We start from the raw sequence: 25,432 nt of genomic DNA on the forward strand, positions 1-25,432 counted from the left end.
TCAGATTGTCGTGCTAAAAAGCAACCATTATATCTGGCATTTGTGGACTTTTGCTCTGCCTTTGATTCTGTATCCAGGCAAATGCTATTGATTATGCTGCTTAAAGCTCAATGTCCTACATCTATTGGCACCTCAATCATTTACTACACACTGATACATCAATCCAGGTGCGACTCACACTGGATGGTCTTCTGTCTGCCCCCATCTCTACTCATAGAGGCTTAAAACAGGGGTGCATTTTGGCCTTAGCTGTTTTTGAACTTTTTCAGATTAGATTTGAAGAAGTTTGCCGATATTATAACAGATGTTCCCAAGTTAGGAACCCAAATTATACCATGGCTGCTATATGCAGGTGTTGGGTTGCTCAGCAAAAGATCTAGTGTTATATCAGCAATAGCTAGTATATTTAACATAGTGGACTTCCATATGGTTACAAACTTGTGGGTAGATGTGAATGTATAAATCGCTAATATGCTTAGTAGCATGTTATATTTGGGAGCTAAGATATATTTTCTTAGCAAGGCACATCATTTCCACATATATATACTATTAAGACTATTACGGGAAATCAGGCCCATCTCAAATTGAATCTTTCACAAAACAAGATCATGCTATAGAAACAGGTTCATGCCAAGTAAAAATAGTGCTCTTCAGTTTCTCAGGGTTTTGGTTCTCTGACCTGAGTGTCTTTGCCCTACTGTGGGCTTCACAAGTCTGTCCTCTTCCAGACACCCTATTTTAAAACAAAATAATCCACAGAGGTCTATTCTTTGCGTCCTTTTAGCCCCCAAGCCTACCCTGTGCTAGGCATTTAAGAATACAGTTTTGGCCAACAGAAAGTCAAATCCTATGTAACCGTTTTGGTCTTTATGTTTCACCTACATCTGGTACTCTCAGGTTTTAGGACAGCTCTTTCCTTTCTCTTGTTCTCAGGGTCTTCTCCTCAGACCTCTGAACTTCTCATGAGGTATGCCCACAGACCAGTTAATTGTGGTTTCTCCAAAAGGCTGCCTTCAGACTTTAGGCCTCTCCCGATTCTCTGAATTTTTCTTGGAGCCTTTTCTGTAGTTTCTTCTTCTGGGCCAGTATCTATCGTAAACCCGCATAGGTGAATTCAATCCTACATGCCACCGGTGGACACAAGCAGCGTGTTCAGACTATTCCAAATGGAGAAATGTTGAGGTCAAAGTGAAATTGTAGTACAACAGAAGATTTCGCTTATTACCCTAAGATTTAGACAGAGGTTACAAGGACAGAAGCATAACAACAGCTACTGAGAAGGCGAGAGGACTAGACAGGAACACATTATTAACACCCAAAACCAGAATGAACTTAATTGAAAAGGATCTTATTAGAATTGTTACTCAGTTTTCTGCACACAACAGAGAGGTATACAAGATACTTAATAGACTTTGGAACATCTTACTTTTTGAAAAAGATTTGAATGACTACATAAATGAGAAACCAGATGTTGTGTTGGCTAATGCTACGGCTATAGGACAAAAAGTTAGGCCAAGCTATATGGCTATCATGTCCACAGAGTCCCACGATAACTGGCTGTCCAAACCTAAAGGTTTCTATAAATGAGACACATGCAATATGTGCACCTATACACTCAATAAAGTTTCTCAAATTACAAGCTATATGAATAGATTGATCCACATACAGGGGATTATTAACTGTAAATCCACATTTGTTATTTATCTCATAATTTGTGTACGTAAGACATTTTACACAGAGAGCACCAAAGGAGAGTTAAGAATGAGAATTAGAGAACACCAGTACGCAATCAGAACGGGAAACACAAGTACCCATTGGCACAGTACTTGCTTCAGGAACACCAAAAAGATGACGTAAAAGAAATACGATTTGTTGGAATCAGGAAGTTTGTATGAGACCCCAATTGGGAACATGAAATGAGAAGAAAAGAAGCCAGACTGATTTTTTAACTTAAAGCAATCAGAGATGTCTGAACAAGGACAGTGAACGTAGTGTCTTTCTAACTAAATTACCTGACTTGTATATTCAATTGGCGTTTCAGCTCATCTCAGCGACCAACCAGATCACAAGTTCAGCAATGGAAGGATTTGCTTCCTTTTTTTATATTAATCGTTATTTATGAGTGTACATTCAAGACATTTTTAGTGCTGTTGTGGATTAGAGCATCCAATTATTGTAATTAAAGGAAGGTAATCACTTTCCAAGGGCATGCTGCTCCTGCATGTACCGGAATAATCACTCAAAGCCCACGTATGCACGACATAGTTAACAGTCATTAACAAAATGTATACCTGATTACTTTAAGGTGAATGATGGGACGGCAGACAGCATGATGGTGTGGGACTCCTTTAAGGCTTCTGTTAGAGGGGAACTCATGAATTAGACTGCCTACCAGGGTACGGAAAGAAGGAGAGGCTAGATTAGAGAAACTTGAGAATAAGTGTTGACAAAAGAAGAGAGTGTAAAGGTTAGGATAGTTAGTACTAAGGAAACCTTGAAAAGTGAGGTGAATTCGCAAATTGAGCGGGGAATGTATTACGTGAACCAAAAATATTGCCGGGCAGGTAAATTGTTGGCAAATAGGCTGAAGAGTTATTCAGAAAGACTGTATGTTAAAAAGATTGAGGATGAGTTGGGAAATATGGTGGTTAAGAAGGACATAATAGGTGAATGTTTCTGTTCATTCAATGCTAACCTGTATGCTGAGGATCTTACTGCGCGAATGGATGAGCGGATAGCTTCTTCGAGAAAATTACCCTTCCCACAATTTCTGAAGAAGTTAGAAATTCCAGGGAGGCACCAATCACCACTTTAGAGGTTATATCAGTAATTGAGGGATTAAAAAAATGAAAGTCACTAGGAATGGATGGTTTAACAGTAGAGTTTTATCAAGAGTATGATGAAGTGTTAGCGCCGCAATTATGTAGTTTATATAATCGTATTCTGAGAGAGAGGAAGTTATGCAATTCAATGAAGGAGGCAATCATCACTGTAATTCCGAAACCTGGAAGGGATACGACTAAGTGCTGTAATTACCGACCTATTTCACTGCTCAATGTAGACATAAAGATATTTACCAAAATCCTTACTATAAGTTTGGAAAAATATATGGGAGAGTTGGTGGAGTGATCTCAGATGGGATTTATGAAAGGGTGATATGGATAAGACAATATAAGAACGATATTAGATATGAGTTTACCATACTCGGAGATGAAAGATATTTTATTGATTTTTTTGGACGCCGAAAAGGCATTTGATAGGGTCAATTGGAGATTCTTAAACTACACTTTGTCAAAATTAGGATTTGGCCCCTTTTTCCTTAAAGCCATTCAAGCGCTACAAACTGACATAACGGCTAACGTATGGGTGAATGAGATGTTTTCCACAGCATTCCCATTATATAGAGGCACAAGGCAAGGCTGTCCCCTGTCACAATTGTTTAATTTGGTATTGGAACCGCTGTTAGCATATACACGACAACATGGGGGTGTTCGAGGCTTAGGTGTAGATGCTGGAGAAGTCAAAGTATTGGCATATGCGGACGATGTGGTGGTTATTTTGAATAATCCTGTAGAGGGGTGACATATTTTGAGAAGTGTTTTTGAAGAGGTAGGAAGGTTATCGGGTTATAGGATCGATTGGGAAAAAACGATCGTATTCCCGGTGAGGAGCTCACTGGGACGCGAACAATTGTTAGGATGGAATTGTAAATGGGAGAATGAGTGCGTCAAGTACTTGGGTATTTATATTGTACGAGATATTAAAAGGATAGTGAATTATAATGTGGATAAAATCATCAAGGTACTTCAAAGGGATATTGTGAAATGGGGGCATATAACTCTAAGCATTTGGGGTAAAATAAATTCAATAAAAATGCTTCTACTGCCAAAGGTTTTATATATTATTCAATCGTTGCCCTTACTATTTACAAAGGGAGCGCTTGAGCATATAGATAGGCTCTTTCCAAACTTTCTATGGGGTTAGGGAAAAGGGCGAGATTCCACAATATATTATGATCAGGAGAGTTAAAATGGAGGTTTCTGGTACCCGATACTACAGAATTATAATAATGGGTTCTTGTTGAAAAAGTTGTCTAGCTACTCCAGTGGGGATCGGAATCAGGTGCCATGGTGAGTGCAAATTGAGATGCAGCAGTTTTCACCATATGACATCAAATGCCCGTTTTTTTTTGGGAAGTTACCTCGGAAGGTGCAAGGTTTGAAAACAGTATTGGCAACAAAAAATGCATTGGCTTCATTGATTGTAGGAAACAGGGAAGGATAATTAATTTACAAAGAGGCCTCTCTTTGGCATAATCCTGATCCACAGATTAATAATAAGGTACTACATTGGAGGAGTTGGATAGAGAAAGGCATTTTGACAATTGATGTCAGGAGTGATGTAGGGGCAATAGCTTTTGAGAGTCTAGTGGAGAGATTTGGATTGGGATGTAGAGAGTTAAGAAGACATGGTGAATTGGTTGATTTACTCACTGGAAGGAGGGAGATGATGGATGCCCCACTTTTACAGAAACCAGATGTTTTCCAGGTACTGACCTGTGGAGCTCAGAAATTATCGAATATCTTGAGGGTTATGCAATGTGATGCAAAATGGTTGAATTCATGGGAAAAGTTGCGGCTGTTGTGGTCGGAAGAGTTAGGTAGAGATCTTACACTAGAAGAGTGGGAAAGGGTGTGGAAAGTCCCAATAAATGCTAAGGCGGATCTACAACTGCAGTATATTCATCAGAGGATATTGGGTAAAATATATTGGACCCCTGCACATATGTGTGCCTTGGGGATGATCAATAATGATAGGTGTTGGGGTTGTGGGAAGGAGAGAGGTAGTCTGCTGCATATGTTGTGGAGTTGTGAAAGAGTGATGAATTTTTGGAAAGATGTTGTTGATTGGATTGACCACATCTGGAGCATTATTTATCCGCGTAATCCCCATGCAATCATCCTGCATTTATCAAGAAGTGATCATAATAGTGGTTTGGTAACTACTTGCTGGATTAGCCAAACTTTGTTGGGGGCGACTAAGCAGATATTAAAGGTTTAGAGGACCAGGAAGAAGCCCACAGTGGAAGAGTGGATTTTAGATGTGCAAGTTTTAGCAAGGTATGAAAAGACTCTGTATTATAAGCAAAACAAGGAAGTGTTTTATGATGAACTGTGGGGAAGTTTCACTGAACTTTATGGATGACCAAAGATTGAATTGTGTAGTGGAGTTGTTTTGCTTTCAATACTAATGAGGGAATTGGGGTGGGTGGGTGGTGGTGTCTGTCATGTTTTTTGTTTGTCAGGTCCTCACTGTCTGTTGATGTCTAATTAGTGCGTAGGTTTCAGTTTATTTTCTTCCGAATTGGGTCTAGTTCAACTTTGAAGATTAAATACCAGCAGTTTGTTTTTAGCTTTGAATGTTGCTTTAATTATGGTGACCTAAACTGTAAATATTGCTGTTCTTTTGGTTAATTTATGTTGAAAATTATATATAAAGAGTTAAAAAAAAAAAAAAAAGAAAAGAAGCGAGGCTGATTTTTTTAACTTAAAGCGATCAGAGATGTCTGAACAAGGACAGTGAACTTAGTGTCTTTATAACTTAATTACCTGACTCATATAATTCATTGGCGTTTCAGCTCATCTCAGCGACCAACCAGATCACGAGTTGAGAGCAATGGAAGGAGTTGTTTCCTTTTTGGTATTAATCGCTATTTGAGTGTACATTCAAGACATTTTCAATGCTGTTGTGGATTAGGGCGTCCAATTATTGTAATTAAAGGAAGGTAATCACTTTCCAAGGGCATGCTACCCCTGCATGAACCGGAATAATCACTCGAAGCCCACGCATACACAACATAGTTAACAGTTTAGAAACGCATGATATTATTGATCATCTGCATCTTATTGGAACATACATAGTCCATTTATTACATTTGAACTATCAATTGTCTCTCACCTAATCACAAGCACATTAAGGGACGAGACCAGTTTTATCTGCAAGATGAGCACTCATATTTGAGTAACACATGATAATCCATAAGTAGTGCCAACACTGTTTTTATTACTTAGCATGCAACGTCAGTCAACAAACATGTTGAGCCCGATATAGATGTATCAGTGCAGTTTCAGCTATAAAATGGCACTTGGGTAAGGACGATCCCGATTACTGTGACTACAAATGAGTCCCTTGTCTATCTTTAGTCAATCTCACCAGCGCATAGGGCATGGCACAAATACGCACAGTGGCACCCACAAGCTTTGTCGGCTACGGGGACAACAGTCCAGACCCAGGAGAGGGATCTCCTTTTTTCAGGTGAGACAGGGCAATTACTAGGAATGCACTCCCGGTATTGGCACCATGGAGGGACCACAGGTTTCACGGTGAACAAATGCGATCTTAATGCTTGCTTGCTTCTCTTACATATAGAATATCAGCCATTCAATATCCACGATAACATGGAATGCTGAGAATGACTCACTGGACCTGGACCTGCTATTACACAAGCTTGTTATCTGACCTGGTTATTATACTTCGCATGGTGCACCTTTTACATTCAGGTCACTTAGTTCACCATTCCTGTCCATACTGAATAACTCAATTATACATTTGTAAACCACAGCCCTTACCATAGGCAATTTTTCGTTTTAGAGAACAGCACATTTCATGCTCAAAGAACAGAATACGAGAGACCATAAAGGTACAACTTTGAGTGCTAACACAAGGATTCCGACTATGCCAAGCATGAATATTAGTTCTTTAAGTACTCTGGTCCAGTCAACACCCAATGATACATGCTGTTGAGTTTTATTTTTGTCGCATTATCCGAGAAACACTGACACATTTGGCTGCTATTACGATTAAGGGCACAGAGTGATGTTTTCAGCCACATGTCATCATGGTGGTGCTCTTGTTAAAAGGGAAAGTGGCAATTTGTTATCCATTATAATTTCAAAATGTTCAATATGCTTGAGACACATCTAAAATTATGGGGACTCATGTATTTGACACGTCTATGATAACGAAATGATTTACACATTTTTGGTTTTCCCTCTCTATTATTTTTGGTTTTTCTGTTTTTTTTTGGATGGATTTGTCGATTTACCTGATAATGGATGTATTAATGCAGTTTCCGCATTAAGCCTACTAACATCACATGAATGTTTAACCCAAATGAATGGAACTAATTGCTAACCCAGCAATGAATATTGTTTGAGCCCTGAGGAAGATCAAAGCTCGAAACACATGTAAGCTCACTGATGATAATGACCTGCCACATAAGTGATTCACAATAAATCAATGATAACTCAAAATATCTCTTTTGTACCTTTAAATGAATGGAATCACAATTGAAATATAAGAAAGTCCATACCAAATAATTTTATGGAATGCGCTGTTAGGAACCAAGCTGTCTTTTGTCTTCTTCTGTATCTCTAAACCAGTCTTTCTCTCAGACTAGGAGATTCTCTGGACTTTTAAGGGTCTCTCTGAGACTTTCCTCGAGACTCCCCCTTGGAAAGAAGGAGGCTCGGCGGCTTCAATCCTGTGCTCGTACCTGGCAACACTGGTTTTCTGGTTGTGCTGGTGCATGCAGAGTGCTTGCTTGATTTGGTGTAGCAAGCACACCTTGTTTCAAGTAGCAGTCTCCCTTCTGACCAAGGTAGGGTTGTTCAGCACGTCTGTCCACTGTTGACTTCTCCACCTTTCTGCTCTCTTCTGATCTACTTTATGTCTCCATGGTGAGTGTGGTCTTATTATTTTTATTATGCACCAGATGCCTGTGAGCGCACACATAACAAGTAAGGACGGGGGGCCATACTGTCAATACAAGGAGGTCAGTGAGACAGTAGATTAAGTTCTCCTCAGCCTGGTTTTAGGTTTAACAGGTGAGTCTTAATGGATCTCTTGAATTCAATCAGGGACAGGGATGCTTTCAATGAAAGGGGAAGGGCATTCCACTCCCTGGGTGCTTGTACATGAAAGTTTGCTCCCCCAAATTTGGTTAACTTGCACTAGTTTATGATTGTCACTGGAGCGCAAATTGTGCCTGGCATGATTGACGATCAAGTGGTCAGTCAGATATTGAGGGGCAGTGGTTGTTAAACATTTGTATGTAAGCAACACCTTGTGAGTGATCCTGTGCTTCATGGGTAGCCAATGTAAGGCCCTTTTGGATGAAGTCAGGTGATCTCTCATAGACACACCATGAATGCCATGCACCACACCATTTTGTTTGCTTTGGAGAGGGTAAAGGTTGGCTTGTGATGTTCCCATAAGGAGACGATTACAGTAGTCCAGTCTGGTATTAATGAGGCCAGTGGCTAGTAGAGATCTGTTACTGATGGATAGATACAGTCTTATTTGGTGACATATGCACAGGAGGATTGGAAGTGGGAGATGTGGGTCTTCATAGATAATTCTGCATCCTGGGACACCCCAATGTCTTTACGTATCTGGCCACGGTGATCTTGCTGCCCATGAAATTAAAACACTCATAAGAGGGGTTCCGTTTTTTCAGCCGGGGAGCCTGTCTTTTGATTGTAAAGTTCAAGGGAATTTAGAGCCATCCAAGACTGAATGGCAGTTTACACCTCATTCAGGGCCTTAGAATCTTGTGCATAATTACCCGATAACTCAAAGAGAACCTGGGTGTCGTCAGCGTAATTTGTATATTGTGCACCCAGGAGGTCGAATAGTGGTCTGATATATATTTATTGAACAAGGTGGGTGATGGGCATGACCCTTGTGGAACCCCACAGGTAGTGATAGTGGGGAGTGATTGAGAATTCTCGATCACCACTCTAGATGTTCGAGAGCCAAGAAAGGAGTCAATCCATTATGCGGCTCTCTCGGAGCAGCATGCAAGGCCTTTCAATCTGTCTAAAAGAAGATTATGATTGGCAAGATTGAAGGCTGCTGAGAGGTCCAAGCAGGGCGAGGGGGGGGGGGGCTTTCCACAATACCTGCAAGATTAGATTTAATATCTAGTAAGGCTGTTTCTGTCCCATGCCTGGCTCGAAATCCCAACTGTCGGCTACCTGAGATCTTGTTCTCCACAAACTCCAGGAGTTGAAGGTATGTAACTCGATCTAAGATTTTGAAGAGGAATGGGATGTGTGTTATTGGGTGATTATTTTTTTTTTATACCAACGAGGGGTCCATGTTACTCTTCTTTAATAATGGCGTGATCCATGCCTCCTTAAGGGATAATGGAACTATGATGTCCCTGAAGGAGATGTTCACCATCGGCGTAACACATGGAACCAACAGATTGAGGGTCCCTTTCAAAATATCTCCCAGACAAGAGGTTGGTTTTAAATTGGAGACTATGATATGAATCTCTGCTTCTGTACCCTGTTTGAAATCAAACTTGGGCATTGTCAGGTGACCTTTACAGGGATGAGTTATCTCTTGAAGGGAGATCGTTATCAGCCCTGCTAGTTTCAGAAGCTTTAAAGCTGCCCCACAGCATCAGTGCCATCTTAGAATCCGATTGAGCAATGGCTGAAGCTCCTCAGCATTCTGTGGTGTCCCATGGGTAAAGTGCACAATGGTAAGTGTTAAGAATCTCAGCATGTTCCTTGTGCACTGAATGTACCTGCTTCTCCGTGTATCATGCGTTTGTCTCCTGACTGCCACTGCCAGTTTACCGGTCCCCTGTCTGAATGTTGACTGCTGAGCATTCAAGTCATATTCAGGTCTTTTTTCTCCTGCGCATGCTGGAGAATGGTGGATCGTGAACTGCTGTGCTTCGCAAAGAGCTTCCTGACTTGGACAGCAGTGGGTGGGTCTAATCAACCACAGTAGAAGGCAGTGGATCATTCTACAAGTAGAGATGGGGGGGGAGGTATTTTAGTAAAGTGTATACACATTCTCACTTGCTAATGACGACTCCTTTGCTCTTCTAAATTGGAAATTAATCACTGTTTTGTTACATTTCTCTCAGCTGATCTTTTCTTCCTCACTCTGCTCTACCTTTTATCCTCTCTCAGGGACCACCCCTTGAGGTAAGGTCTTGAACATTCCAGGTCAGGCACGTTCTGCTCTGTCTGGCTGTTGCTCGGGAAAATGTATCAATTTCTCAACTGAAAAACAAGAAGCTCTGTGGGGCATGCAGAGCCTGTCTGACCAGTACATTTAAACTATCACTTCACATTCCATGTTCCACAAAAACAGACTAGTAACTGCCAAAGGTGGGCTTACACTAAATCCAGACTTTACACCTTGTTCCCTGGCCGACAATCATACAACTCTACGTTTGCACACATCACCTGTTTCCCCCATCTTCACACAACATGCATTCCACAAATCAAGCAACCACTCACCAATGACATCATGCACATATAGCACCCCACACACAGCTGATGAATGGGTCTACTGAACACCAACACCTAGCAAAAAACAAACCGAACATGGAGCTCACACTCACCTGCCCAGAGGAAATAGTAACTCCTGGAGTGCCTCACACAACCAAGCACCCACAACCACATTCTTCTTTTTTGTCTTTTCTTTTTTTTGCAGGATCCACAGAAGCAAGAGGCCATGCAACTGACAGAGGTCATGCTATAATGAGCCACACCAGCATAACATTTGATTTGAAAGATTTGAATCGCTCACACTGCAAACTCAACTGATCTTTGGTACAAAGAATACAATTAAATGAAGGATAACATTAACAGAACAGATCTGCGAAATGTCATGAAATCTGCTGCAGCCCTAATATGGTGAGGGCCCTTAATGGCAAACCTGCTTCCTCCTCGTGTGGTGCATCCAACATTAGGGACAACTTGCAACACTTAATCAGGTGAGTAAATATCCCAAGTAGGCACATTAGACTGGCTCTTATTCCTCAAATACTCAGGGCCAGGATCTTAAAATCAACCCTATCCTTCACTATTAACCAGTGCAGAGAGCGGCAAAATTCAGAAACATGGTCTCCTTGTTGTAGGCCATGAACCAGTCGCGCAGCCTTGTACTGAATCCCCCGTAGCCGGTTAAGCAGGTATGCTGAGAGTCCTGCAGAGAGGCCTGCATAGAACGCATTAGCACAATCCATATTAGAGCTGAGCAGGGCTCCTGGTCAACCTCCTAAATTACCCACAGATTCTTCACTGAAAATTAAATCTCTGACACAAACAATCTGAGGGGAATAGGCGCAGTATTGTAGAGGAGCAGCTGAATGCCTCTGCAGGAAGTTCCACCCCCATTTTACCAATATGTTGGAAACCGGAAATTGCGACATGCGCAATGTCAGTAATAGTGCCTATACCACAAAGAGCCTTTGAGACAAGGTATTCATTGAGAAAACCCTATCTGATGTACCCCAGTAGCGATGAAAATCTCTTGGAGGAAATCCCTAAAGGAATATGAAGATAACTAACATAACAATAACAAGATGAATGAAAGCGAAGATTGGTGACGTCACAAGAAGCAAGCATGATGCACTGAGGAGAGAGATGAAAGAAAAGAATGTACAGTACATATAGAATCCGATGACAAAGTAAATAATAAAGTAGATTTTCATATGCGGAATGAAGATTGCACATGTGAAGAGCACTGCAGAAAATGCAAGCCGTTTTATAACTGTACATGCTGCAACGCAAGTAGACTAAGTAAGAAGGCTGGCTCTATGTAGCAAGTAGACTGCAGGCGGTGGCGCCATTATATAGAATCTGGATATTCGATGTCACAATTTTAGTAAGCTCAGACCCGTGGAGAAAGTAGGACTGATAGCTATGTATGTGTCGCAACAAAGAAATAAGCTGAAGTTCGAAGGTAGACCAAGAAAGGCTGTCTGGCCTGGTGTCAAAGGGTGAAGCAGCCAAAACTGGTTATCAGTCCTTGAAGAACAGTGAATGTGAGACGCTGAGGCATCCCTTTGTAAAGTTGCAATGAGTGAACCCCATGAATACCAAGTTTCTTAATTTAAGAAAATTAAATGATATAATATGGGTTGATTCACAGTCTCCTGTCATGTGAGCCCAGGATGGAAATAGAAGTGGGCTTGCAGACCAGAACTTTGATAAGTATACACTCACACTCTCTTATATTCCCAGAGAAGAGAAGCTACTACATGGCCAAGTTCAAAGACAATCTGAATGGCAGGTGGCATGAGTGGTGATGGATGTCGGGCTAATTGGGTGGGGAGGCATGGTTAGGTCCACCCACCAGCACCTGGGGTACCAGCTTACGGGCTGCTAGTGAGTCGAATATTCCAGAAGTGTTCCAACCAATTTTAGAGGGCCATATAACAGAGGGCCTTATAGTTTGAGAGCCAATGATATTATGTGTGCTTAATAACTGTTGAAGATGACTTGTACTAGGGGTGGGCACAAGTTGTCCACCTCACTATACAGACCCAATTACAATCCAATCCCTTATAGAAAGTATACTTGGGTATTCACCTTGAACCAACCACAATCTCACGCAGGTTTCCTTATTTTGCAACATAGTATGATGTCACGTATGACGAATTATCATAATGAAAGTATGTTTTTATTAAATACTTTGAGACTGTGCTGTGCGACATCCGTTGATGTCCGTTGTAACTGCCTGTTTTAGACAATTGAAAATTAAAACAGTCTGTTGAGACACTCTTTGCCAACTTCCTGAGTCAGTGTTATCATTTGGTGTAAGAGTTATTTTGTATCCCCCTCCATCGTACGATGTGTTACCTCAATTATTTTCTCCAGCGACATCACCTCAGTTTTTGAAGCAGTATGTTTTTGCCCGTCACTGATCCTGTCCATGAAATTAGTGAGCAAAGTAAAAACTCTGTGGCCCGCTGACATGCATGTACACATGCATCTCACATGCCTAGAAATTGGAAAATAAGTCCTGCACCTGTGTCAAGAAGCAGAATTGGTCTAATACAGATGTTGTCAAAAAGGACCCGCAACGCTGTTGCCCACTAGGGAAGTGCCAAAGTCAAAGTTTCCCAGCCTCCCCTTTGTTCTCTATAAGTGAGAAAAGATTGGAGTTAATGCAGTGTTGAATCAGAGACTCTAAGGATGGTAGAAAGGCAATGAAGCAAGAGTTCATGGTTCACATTTTGGAAAGCCACTGGCAAATCCAACTTCACTAAAAGCAATAGCCTTGGGGTCGAAACCCTGACTGGAAGATGTCCAAGATCCCTTCCTCTTAAATAACAGACTGAACCTGTGAAGTGGTCCTTTTGTCCAAGATTTTGATAGCCAAACTATACCTACGTTAGACCTGAAAGTGTTTAAATCCCTGGGATCTAGCATCAACAGCTGTAGCAAAGCTGGCAGTTTCCGATGCACGGATACACCCCTTACAGAGTGAATGGGTGATCAGAGGTTCAGTGTTGGTGGCTTGATCCCTTGCTGCTAAGGCTGGGCAAGTGCATTTAGGGCAACATGTGGGGGCCAAGGGAGGAAAGTATAGGGAGACAATCAGAATGGGTGCAATTATGAAAATCAACCCGTGTCGGGTTAAAGGTGGAATGTTTATTCTGTACAAAGTCGATGAGCCTATGTTATTTGTGTTTATTTCTGACTGAATGGTTTGAATTTTTTTATCAAAAACTGATGAAAGCATCACACTGCACTAGTGAGGGTTAAAGTTGGAGGTAGAAAATAGAAAAGATTTTGACAATTTGCAACAATTCTCTCTGGGCGTTACCTCAACTTGGTCCGGTGCTATTGGCGCTGGATCCCAAGTTGTGACGGTGTGATCAAACCCCATTTTTCTCTAGTCCATAGACTCAATGGGGAATTTCTGGCACAATTACCGTGGCACTAATAGCGCAGTGATAATTGTGCCATAAATGGGTGGAACGTTGACGGATTTACCCCCAGTTCAGAGCTGGAGGTGAATCCTCTGAGTTTCCCCAAACTCAGGATTGAGTGGAGCGGTAATGCAGCCATAATAGCATTACATCTGCATTTTTACCACTCCGCCCAACCCCTGATGAGGCTTTAGTGATGTTTGTAATTTAAAATGTCAGCATATATTTGTTATTTCTGCTAATTCCTAATGAGTTTCAAAATGTTGACATTCTCTTTTTGGTGCCCAACCCACTGAGCTATAATCATTAATCTGAGGAAGACGGCAAAAGCACTAATGACACCTGAAGTGTTGAATAAATCCGGAAAAGCCTTCTAAAATTCAATTGTGTGCGAAAATGACAAGTTGATATCTAACAAAAAAAGTTAATCTTTTCAAATTGCTTGTGTGCTTAGATATGCGCAAATGTTAGTGTGGAGGTAGGACCAACAGAAAGCACACGAATCAAGAAATTCAAATCTGAAACATAGAGGTATCATGCAAACAGCGAAGGGTAGTGCTCCTCAGGCTGTTCCACCAGTCAAACCCACTACCGTGAATCCACGGTTTGCAAAGTCGAAAAAGCAAAAAGAAATCCCAAAAGTAATGCCTCAGCACCAGAAGGGGAAGCAAATCGAGAAACAAAAATTGATATGTTGTACATATTAATACCAAATCGAATGACTGCTGTCACTTTTTTTAGGAAACTAAACCTTCCAAAATTATTGAAAGAAAATAACTACTCCTCTGTGCTAAAACCTAAAGAATTGAAAAGGAAGGAGACAGAAGCCCTACACAAACTCTCCAGAGGCATCGTGATGAAGACTTGTTGGAAGAGTACTTGACCATGGAAAGACTTCTAGACTATTCCACATACTCTGATGATATTGAAAGGGAAGAGGCACAGACTTTGATATCAGTGTAGTAGATGCAGAGAGAGAAGCTTTGAAAACCTTGTTTCCTTGCTTAAAGCTATGGGCATGTCACAGACTAGAACGATGTCCCTGAAGGACTTTATGACACTGGATCAGAGGCGCCGGGCCATAGCCCCATATATCGGGTCATTAAGTCCTGGAATATCTGAAAGAAGTATCAAGGCCAGCTCCCTCCCATCCTGATCACCGGAGCTGCCGGGAATTGCAAAAAAGATCAACACAGAAGAAAGGATGAAAGAAAACTGCTCAAACCGAGATCCAAGCTTCACACTTGAAAGGATGCTCGACATAAACGACTGCTTGATTTTGAATACAGGAAACGTTCTGAGGATGTTGCATCGGATACCAAAAGTACGATGGATCACTACAAATTACATTGCTAGAGTGGCTTTCCCGTGGGAGGAAAGATTAGACAATGTTGTGATATACTTAACAGATGATCCAATAACGGACGCAATTTATGAACAAATGCTGCACATCTCTGCAATGGGCTACACCCTTTCAAAAAATAGTGCATCGCTATTAACAACAACAGAAAAAGGGGGCTTTGTTAACAGCGGTCGGGCATCAAGACAGCCAGAGGAAGAGAAAGAGTCCAACATCATGCCAAACCTGAAACAAACACAATTATCACCTGAAAAGAGAGAGTAGATTGGGGTGATGGTGATAAGTCACCCTTGTGTATTTCTGTGGATAACTCTGCAAGAGCCATAAGAAGAATAACCATACACCAGGACCAGACGTCTAATGGGGATAGAAATGAATCATGGGGACGGTTGACAGAAGCCATGGTGGTAAAAAGAAAAGTGAACTTAGCCACCCCTCTTCCCCTGCTAGTTAGATGGTCCATTGGTAGTTGGAATACCAGTGGTTTTGGGCATCTATTCAGCAAAGAGGAGATAAGGTGGGAGTACTTTGATCTAGTTTTCCTTCAGGAAACTTGGCTAAGATCCCCTCCCCCCCCTTGTTCTTGATGGCTTTATTACTCTCTTCAACCCTGCTTTGAAGGGCTACAAGGGAAGACCAGCTTTGGGGTTATTAACCTTAATAAAAAATGGAAGCCTTTTCAGTGTCTCAGAATCATGGCATCTAAACCACTTCACATAAATAACCTTGATTAAAGGTTTGGGGATAAGGACTGAAAGTCCTGAATGGTTAATCTTATGCAATGTCTACTGAAACACAGCAGGGATAGAGGACTCAGTATTTATCAAGGAAATTATGGGGCTGCTGGATAAATTAGTAGGATTGGTACCGGACCCTCTGATCATCATATGTGGGGATTCTAACATGGCGGCCGTGAAGAGGAATCCTCTACCCCTCGCTTTGAGGAACTGGCCCACAGCACAGTTGCTGGGGAAAAGGGTTGGTTATAGACAGAAGAGTCTGATGAGTCCTACGACCTGCACTTGCTAAATGGTCAAGTCAGGGGAGATATCCCAGCCCGCCTAACTTGGGAGCGTGGTGCTTCATCTAAGGTACTGGATTACGTTTTTGTCTCAGGAAACCTTCTCCCCTGGGTAGCATCCCTTGAAGTAATTCCGTCTTCCTCGAGTGGTCGTAATATAATCAAGGATCATGTACAGGTCGGTTCAGACCACCCAAAAACCCCACCAAAAACCCTACCTTTGCCCAGTGACGATCACCCAAGGACGTAATCGCCTAAAAAGGAATGCTCCTAGAATTAGGGAGCTGACCAAACAATTTGAAAACATTTTGGGCAGGGAGGACTTAGCTTGCAGTACCCAAAACTCCTGATGGCTTTCAAAGAAAAAAGAATGGCGGGACTGAGGATTAATGTTGAACAAAAACACACTTTGATTGGGGCCTTGTTGTTGAGAAGAGAAAAATGAGACAAGATATAAAAGGATGAAAGCAGGAAAGACCTCTACAACTGCTGAACTGATTAAATCTAGGAAACAGTGCTATAAAAACAGGGTAAAATCTCACAAACATAAAATAATTCAGGAATACACTGAACAAATGCTGGAAAAAATCTCTAAAAAACAAATAGGAGAAATCTGGATCCTGAATTCAACAAACACCCTGATCGCCGCATTACAATCCACTGCAGTAGCGGAAGAGGAATGGATCAATCACTTCACAACAGTATTTAACGAGGTAGAAGAGGCGACCCCTAGCAGGATCCTTAGTGATGGATTAGAGTGGTCATTCTCTACCAAGAGAGAGAAGATCTGTCTGCTCCTTAAAAAAGCCAGTAGTTCAAGGGTGCCTGGGCCTGATAGCTTGAAGAATGCCACCATAAAGGGGGAACTGGAACTGTGGAAAAAGTTTCTGGGGACATTATTTGAACGAGACAAAAAGCTAAAGCAAGTGCCGGCCACCTGGAAATAAATCCATAGTGGTTCCAATATTTAAGAAGGGCTATACGGCAACTACCACCAACTATTGCCCTATCGCACTTCTGGACATGACCCGAAAAGGTATTCGCTAAGCTGGTTCTGGCGGGTCGGGAGTCATGGACTCTCGCAACAGGGAGGCTAGACACCTGGCAGGTTTTGTCAGGGCAATGAACACGTTACTTAACGTGTTCTTAATCAACCGTCTGAAAAAGCGGTTTATTAACTTTAACAGGAAGACCTACTTGGCATTCATCGATCTATTGCAGGCATTTGACTCAATAAATCAGAAGAAGATGTGGTACAACTGGCTAAATGGGGCTGACCCAGGGATATACTGGAAGCTATCAAAGATCTGGACAACGACACGAAGTTGCAGATAAAGCTGGACCGTAGAGGGACCCTGTCTCGTACAATAATAACAGCAAGAGGCCTAAAACAGGGCTGTCCTTTGGCTTCAGTGCTGTTCAACCTCTTTCTTTCAGATGTTCCAGCTTCCTTGAAAAAAATAAGGAGTTTCCTGGATAACATTGACAGGGTACCAATTGATCACCTGCTGTATGCGGATGATTTGGTCGTAATAGACCAAACCCCTGTGGGCCTGCAACGCCAACTAAACACCCTGAATTCATATGTACACGAGAATGGCTTGAAAATCAATGATTTTGAACATCCAATCAGCAAGGTGAAGGAAATCGTGCAAGAAAGTGTGGTACATAGGGAATGAAAGGTTGATGAAGTTGCATCATTAATTTCCCTAGGTTGCTGCTTAAGCACAGCCCTGAGAGAGGTACCTCAAGTTAACATGCTGAGGCGCAAAATATGGACCCTTGCGAATCAAGGAACGTTGATCGAAAACAAATTTGGTAAATGTTTTGTTATTCCAGTTCTAACCTTCTACAAAACGAAGGTTGTGGCAACAATGACCTTTGGGGCCAAAGCATTCAGTGAAATACCTGGAAAAATATGGGATACCCTTGAAAACTAGTTCTGGAAAAAAATGTGGAAGCTCCAAAATTGATCCGATATGATCTGGGCTTCATCCAAATGGATAAGCAGATCAGTTGAAAGAATCTGAGCTTTTTTCGAAACTGCATTCTGGAGACTTCAGTAAGAGGCTTTGGCTTCCTAAAAGAAGGAATCATGGCTGGTCAGGATAAAGATCTTCAAGACTGGAGAAGAGCTTGTTGTGATGTCTGAAGAGACACTTAGCTACGACCAAAGACCAGTTACTGACCAACCCGGTTTTAATAAAAGTCAAGTTGTGGAGACAGGATTGGATTTTCGAGCTGAGTGAAATATCACCGGGAAGTGCTCTGTGCAGGCCCTACAACGCTTTGCCGAAATACTAGATAAAATGCCCAAGCAGCTGGATTAGAACTAAGAGTACATGTGATTTCGCTTGAACTTATACCCCACAACCATGGAAATCCTAGCATCTGGGACTAAAGATGGCGAAAGGAGGGTGAGCTTCAGACTGTGCAAAGAAAAGAAGGAGAAAGAAACACTTAAACACGTAGTCGTTTTCTGCAGGGCTATGACCTTGCATAGAACTGTGTTTTTTTAAAGAGCTTAAAAAATGCGGGGGCGATGACTGGTGGTGGCTGATCTATATGCAAGGGGAAAGGATGCGGCTAATCATTGCGTTGTTCATCTACCTAGAGAAAGTTTTTACATGACTAAGTGTTCATGAGGCAGATTTAGATGTTTGTTAGGATATTTTACTTTTGTAAAGGTTAAAGACTTATGTTAAAGTCATAATACAATTTAAATAAATAATCAAACAAACCATACTTCAAAATCGTCAGTTCTAACAGTGAACACTTTAGGTAAAAGATCAAGGAGACAGCGTCATTATTTTCTTGTTAACGGCAATCGGTTGCCTTTAACGGTAACCAGTGTGAATATTGCACTAATAAAGTTGTAATATTCAGAGGTGAATTCATAACGAAAAACTCTAATATCTAAAAACAATTTCATTGACAATGCATTTTATAGTATTTAATGTATAATGTTTAATGTATATATTTTATATACATTTCATGTGTTGTAATTTTCCCTTTTTCGCTTCTGGAGGCCGTTGCACCAGGATAATCCCCTGTAGTTCCTTTCTTAGCCACTAAAGGCTTTAGCCTTGCTTCTGTTTAGATTTACCAGCCTCTGCCATTTTGATTTGTCATTGTTTCTGGCAATGTTTTCTGGACAAGACGGATGAATTTTTCTCCCACTCAATGGATTTGGATTGATGGATTACCCTTTGGCTCTTGGCTTTTTTTGCATTTCTTTATTATTTTTCTTTCAAAGCTTTGATTTTTGGATTTGCCACTTAGGGTACTGTTTTTGGAGCCATGGAATATTTACTTGAATGTTGATTTCATTGGTCTTTTTGGTTTTCGGAACTGTTACTATGGACACCGTGTTTGGAATAATATTTTACTTTTGGATTATTTTCTTTTCCCTGCTCTCTGGAACCATTTTCTGTGGAATGCTTGGATCTCTCAATGGTTCTTCTGGATTCTCAGAGCGACCTTTTACCGTAGGAACATGTATTTTTGCAATTTCTATGTCTTTTTATTTGGGATCATGGAGTGATTTAATTGGACTTGGGTCTTTTATCTTTGTATTTCTTCCTGGAAATATGAACAAAAAGTCTCTTTTCCGACTGATGTACCATCTGCTTCGATATTTTCAACGGCAACTTTAGTACGTTTATTTTCTTTCCTTTTTTCATATATCAACTGTGCTTTCTGTAGTTTTTAACATATTTTAATGGTCACCTTTTAGTATTTTAAGTTGAATGCTATGCTCTGTAAATATGGCAGTTGGTCTGCCTTTCCATAGTTTCGGACTCACGCCTTAAACCGGTCTGCTGCATCCCTGTACTTCCTTTTAGAAAGAGTTTTCTCTCGTGAAATTGCTTGTGCAATTTTGAGTTCCTGGTGTTGATATTGATATTGATATTTTATTTATATCGCGCTCGTACACAAGTGTTTCAGAGCGCGACAAGGGAGGGGAACAGGGGAGAACAAAACAGCGATCTTACTAGGCCCAGTGACATTGAGAATGCGTAAGTGCATGGGAGAGGGAGAGGGGAAATGTGCATGGAAGGGGGGTGAAGTGGAAAGTGCTAAGCAGAGGAGAAACAGATAAATAACAATAAATAAATAATAAAGGCAACAAACAGTGGTAGTGCAGCCAGCAATTTGCAAGTGCTAGGTTTAAGACAGCAGACAGGGTAGGTCTGATAAGTGCAGGAAGAAAAAGGGGGCGCTGTTTGGGTACAGATACAGACCCCAGTGCAAGGGGTGGCAGGGTGAGCAGGTACCTGGGCCTGGAGGACAGAGGGTGGCCAGGTGTGTTAGGCAGAATCCTATTCAGTTCCCTTAGGGAGCACTACAGAAGATTAAGACTACAGGTATATGCAATAAATCCCCTTTGGTATCAGTCTGTACCACACAGATTTAGTTGGTAGCTGTAGCTGACCAGTCAGACCTATCTCAAGAGGGAGATGAGCAGGATTTAGGGTTTACACAATAGGACTACAATACTATGGAACAAGGAAACACTAACAAAAGCTTTGTATCAAAAAGAAAATATATTTGTATTTTTTTTTATTTTATTTTTATTTGATTTAAATGCATAGCAATTTTTACAAAGAGCATATTTTAAGTCTATGCTCAAAACAACTTATCCCTCCCTTTCTGCTAGTGGGGTCATTTAATAAGTTACAGTTTGTCCATTTATCCCGATTGGGCTTTCAGTGTTCAGATCCAAATGTCTTAGAAACTGGGTAACACCAATCACACATCCGGTGTCCTCCCCACTTGAGAGCAGAGCCCAAAGTTCATTGTCATCCCAGCTAGAGTAGTTTGTTAGGGCTCTTGCAAGATATTTAGATCTGGCCTCTTTTAGGGCACTATATTCCAACAACAGGTGACGGCTGGTTTCCACCTCGTTTTGCCTAGAGCAGAATTGACAAGTTACTGATTCCGACTGTTTTCTCGCGGCCAAGATTTCCATTGTTCTCACCTGGTTGAGATGGAATCTTAGGAAGTGTCCGCTTACCTGTTTGGACATTTCTTTAAGTAGCCTCTGACCTCTTGAATTTTCATTACTGGTGTCGGAATGGCAGAGGTCAAACAATATCTACTGGAAGATTCCAACGTTGCTATCCAATCGTTCTCGTACAGCTTCTTTGTGACTCTGTTGGGATTTTTTACCAAGAGCTCTTCAGAGCAGTCCAAGTCGAGCAGTAGTTGTTGGTCAACATCCTTCCATTTATTTAGCATTATATTGGAATCTGCATCGATTTCCTTCTTTATCAGATCCAAAGCTTTTGGCTTCGAAATACACAACAGTTTCCTGAAGAGCAGTAGCGAGGACCTTGCTTTTGTACTTGCAAGCGATGGTAGACAGAGTTCACGCCTAATTAGAGCCACTGGTGTTGATTTTGACAGACCTAAGATGGATCTCCAAATTAACTCTCCAACGTCAACCAAATTCCATCAGGGAGACACGGCATAGCGTCAACCCCATAAATTAAAGATGGTACCACCTTCGTCTTGAAGAAATTCAACACAGAGACGTGCGAGAATCGTCCGTACTTACGGTCCAATGATTTTGCTTGTGCTGTCGGAGACCGCAGCTTTGTCCAGAGGAATTCTTGCATCGCTGCCTCTTTTAGATGGTTAGACAGCATAACTCCCAGGTATTTGAAGGCCAGCACTTGGCCCTCCAGCTTCCAGGTGAATTTTCCTCTGTTTTTCTTCACCTTTCTCATCACCATGATTTTGGTCTTAGCTTTGTTTAGTTGTAAGTTGTTGGTTTTAAGGTAAGAAATCAGGTGCTCCAGTTGACATTGCAACCCTATTGGGGTAAGGTCTAGGAGGATGATATCGTCTGCATATAAAAGCCTCCAGGTTTTTTCCCCGCCCATTGATGGTGGAAAACTTCGGACATCTCCCTCAGTCTCTTCATAATCGGCCATGTATGCATTGTAGAGAGATGGGGCCAGCGGGCACCCCTGTTTGACCCCTCGAAATGTCCTTATTTCTTCAGATAAGACGCCATCACTGCTTAGGCGAACCCTCATCGAGGTCCCTTCGTGCAATGCACGGATTGGTTCCAAGACTGATGCTGGACAATGTCTGATCTGTAGTTTGCAACATAGGCGTTCCCTGTTGACCTGGTCAAACGCTTGAAACAGGTCGATAAAAGCCATGTACACAGTTGTACCGCTTTGGAACGCCTTTGACTTAAGAGTGTTAATCGTCAAGATCTTCACCCCTGTTCCAGCGTTCTTGATGAAGCCTGATTGGAACTGATCTACATACTTCACTTTTCCAAGTCACTTATGGAAACTCTCCAAGGCCAAGGAAGCGAAAACCTTGCCGATTACGTCGAGCAAAGCGATGGGCCGATAATGGTTAGGGTCATCCGGATCCCCTCGCTTAAAGATTGGAACTACTATGGCTTTAGGCCAAGAAGACGGAATCGCACGATGATGTTACAGTTTTCAAAGATCTTCTTTATCACCTTGGTCCATAGTTTCGGGATATTTTTTTAACTCCAAGTTGCACAGCCCGTCGGGTCCAGGGGCTCGTGAATTGTTAAGTTTCTTGATCTTATTCAGGATGATTGTCTCGTCACAACAGATGTTCCAAGAACTCAGTTCTTTATTCGCTTTAGAAGTTACAGTAGGCACAACAGGGGTTCTTTCTGACGTTGGCCTAGAGTAAAGGTTAGAGAAATGTGAAGACCATTGCTTTTCCGCTACATGATTTTGGATTTTGTTGTCTGAATTCATTGTCGTTCCTTTAATCAAGTTCCAAAAATCCTTTGATTTTTTTTTCCTTGGAGTACACAGAGCATCTTTTGTGCATCTAATTGATACAAGGTATGACGGTGTTGGAATAGCCAATTTCTATATTCCCTTTTAGCCAATTTCCATCTCTTTGAATTTTCTTCTGAGGGAACTTTTTTAAAAATTCTGCTGAATTGACGAACTCTTCTACTGTTCGAACTGTCTTTTGATCACTTCTTGATCGTATTGATGGATATGGTTTGAAGACTGGTTCCTAAATTTTCCATTAGGTTTTAAAAATCTTGTGAGAAGAGGAGCGTAGTCCAACTGTTCCATAGCGAGTTTTCTAGAGGTTCCCTCCTAAGTGCTCCTATATTTATTTGATATTTCCAAAATAGCACCCTCTGAAAGTTTCAGTTTGTATTTTACACACTCTTAAATTCACACACAAATCACTATCATAAAAGCAAGTTAAAACAGTCAATTTTTTTAACTACAATCTATTTAAATTGTAGACAAGTTTGAGCAAGAGTGAAAACTGAGCAAAACTGCACAGTGTAAACCAAGCAGAAATGGCACTCTAACAATTTCTTCAGAGGGAGGGAAAGGACAAGACATAGAGGGTTAGACTCCTAAACACACCAGCAATACTTCCCAAATGGATTGTGAACAAGTTAGGCACGGCAGTACTTTAGCATGAGCAATACTTAGGTGAAACCGAGCAAAATGGCACTTCACAATATTAAAAGGAAAAGGTGGTTATAAGAGTTTAGGTGCACCAACACATTTCTTGATGAAAAGCAATCTAGAGAAGGCAGTTGTAACAGATTTAGCCAGACTCAATAGTCCTGTGCCAGAGTCAGTGGTACAAGGCAAAGTGCCCAGGATCAAACTGTTCTAGTAGCTGCAGTCAAGTCTTTGTTCAACGATTTGAAAAGGCAGTTGCAGAAAGTAAAAAGATAATGTTAGATGATAGGGGCGGCCAACCCAGAAGGTAAGTAAAGGATTTAAAGCACCTTTAGCAGTACCCCGCGAAACGGGAGGCCTGGCGGAACAATGTACCTTGAAAGTGGCAGAGACTCCTGCGGTGGTGGTAGTTCCTGCAGTTCAGGAGATCCAGCAGAGGAAGAGAGGCTCTCGTCATGGAGGAGGGTTCGAGTTACTGCACTGGCCAGGGATGAAGCCAGCCGTGGTGCTGCCAAAACTAAATAAAAGCTACGCTCCTTTAAATCGCGGTCGTGGTGGACGGGTGCCTGGCTATCTGGTCTCCTAGTGCAGGGCACTGGCGATTCGACCAAGGCAGGTCCTGGAAGGCGATTGGCGAACTGGTTGGCCCCACCAGCTCAAGGGAAGAAGACTATTGCAGGTGAAGATCTTCTCGAGTCGTTGGAGAAAAGTGGTAAGGATCTTCAGCAGGGCTTCACCGGCGGTTCAGTCATTGCAGATGTCTTCAGCTTCTCTCCTCTTTGGGTTTCTTAGTTCCAGTGGCGACGTCTTGTCCTCCAGTCCTCAGAGCCCTGCTTTTTTATTAAAACATGTAAAAAGATGATACCTATGAGGGAGAGAAAAACCCCATAGACCATAGGCACAAAATTAGCCTAACACACACATCAGCAACATGTCTAAGAGTGGGAGAAAGAGTCTCACTCTTAGCAGGAGAAAAAAATAAACCCTTAAAATCCAGCAAAGCTGCTGGGGGACTCTATAGCTAAGGGAAATTAGCCTTAGAAGAGAATTCCCCCTAATGCAGGTGCACAGTGCCAAGAGAGAACAGACCAGGGGAGAGGGGGAGCAAAGGCAGAAGAAAAGAGGAAAGTCTTGAGGTGCTTCCGGAACCGGAGATGGTTCTCCTCAAGTTTAAGAGTGGCAGGAAGGCTGTTCCAGAGGGAGGCCCCAGCTGAAGACAGAGATCTACCCACAGCTTGTTTCTTTGAAAAACGACTGACCCTGTGGGAGTTGGAGGTAGAGGAGCGAAGAGATCGAGAGGGCAGGTATTTGCAGAGGGATAGCTGAAGGTATTTTGAACCCAGGCCCCAGAAAGCCTTGTGGTCAATGCAGAGGGTTTGGAATTTAATCCTTGCATCCACTGGGAGCCAATGGAGTGATCTCAGAGCTGGAGAGAGACAATCCCAGGGCTTGAGGCCAAGGACAAGTCTCACAGTCCTGTTCTGGATTAGTTGCAGAGGGCGGAGAGTAGAGGCAGGTAAATTTAGAAAGAGGCTGTTAAAATAGTCCAAGCTAGAGAGAACCAGAGCTTGGGATACGATGAGCTTCTGGGGGAAGGAGAGGAAAGGGAGAGTACCTCTGAGGAGGTGCAGTAGGAAATTTGACTTTTTAGAGACCTCAGAGATGTGGGCGGAGAAGGAAAGGGTGGAATCAAAGATGACCCTGAGGTTCTTAGCCTCGCAGGTGGGGGTAGGAGGAGGGCTAAGGGAGGCCGGCCAGAGAGTGAGGGGAAAGGATGGTGAAGGTGTGCCGATGAGGAGGATCTCCATCTTGCTGGCATTCAGACAACGATCATTGGCGGGACACCAATCTTTAATGGC

Source organism: Ambystoma mexicanum, chromosome 5q, assembly GCF_040938575.1.
Source record: "Ambystoma mexicanum isolate Mex_15411 chromosome 5q, UKY_AmexF1_1, whole genome shotgun sequence".
Classification (NCBI taxonomy): domain Eukaryota; kingdom Metazoa; phylum Chordata; class Amphibia; order Caudata; family Ambystomatidae; genus Ambystoma; species Ambystoma mexicanum.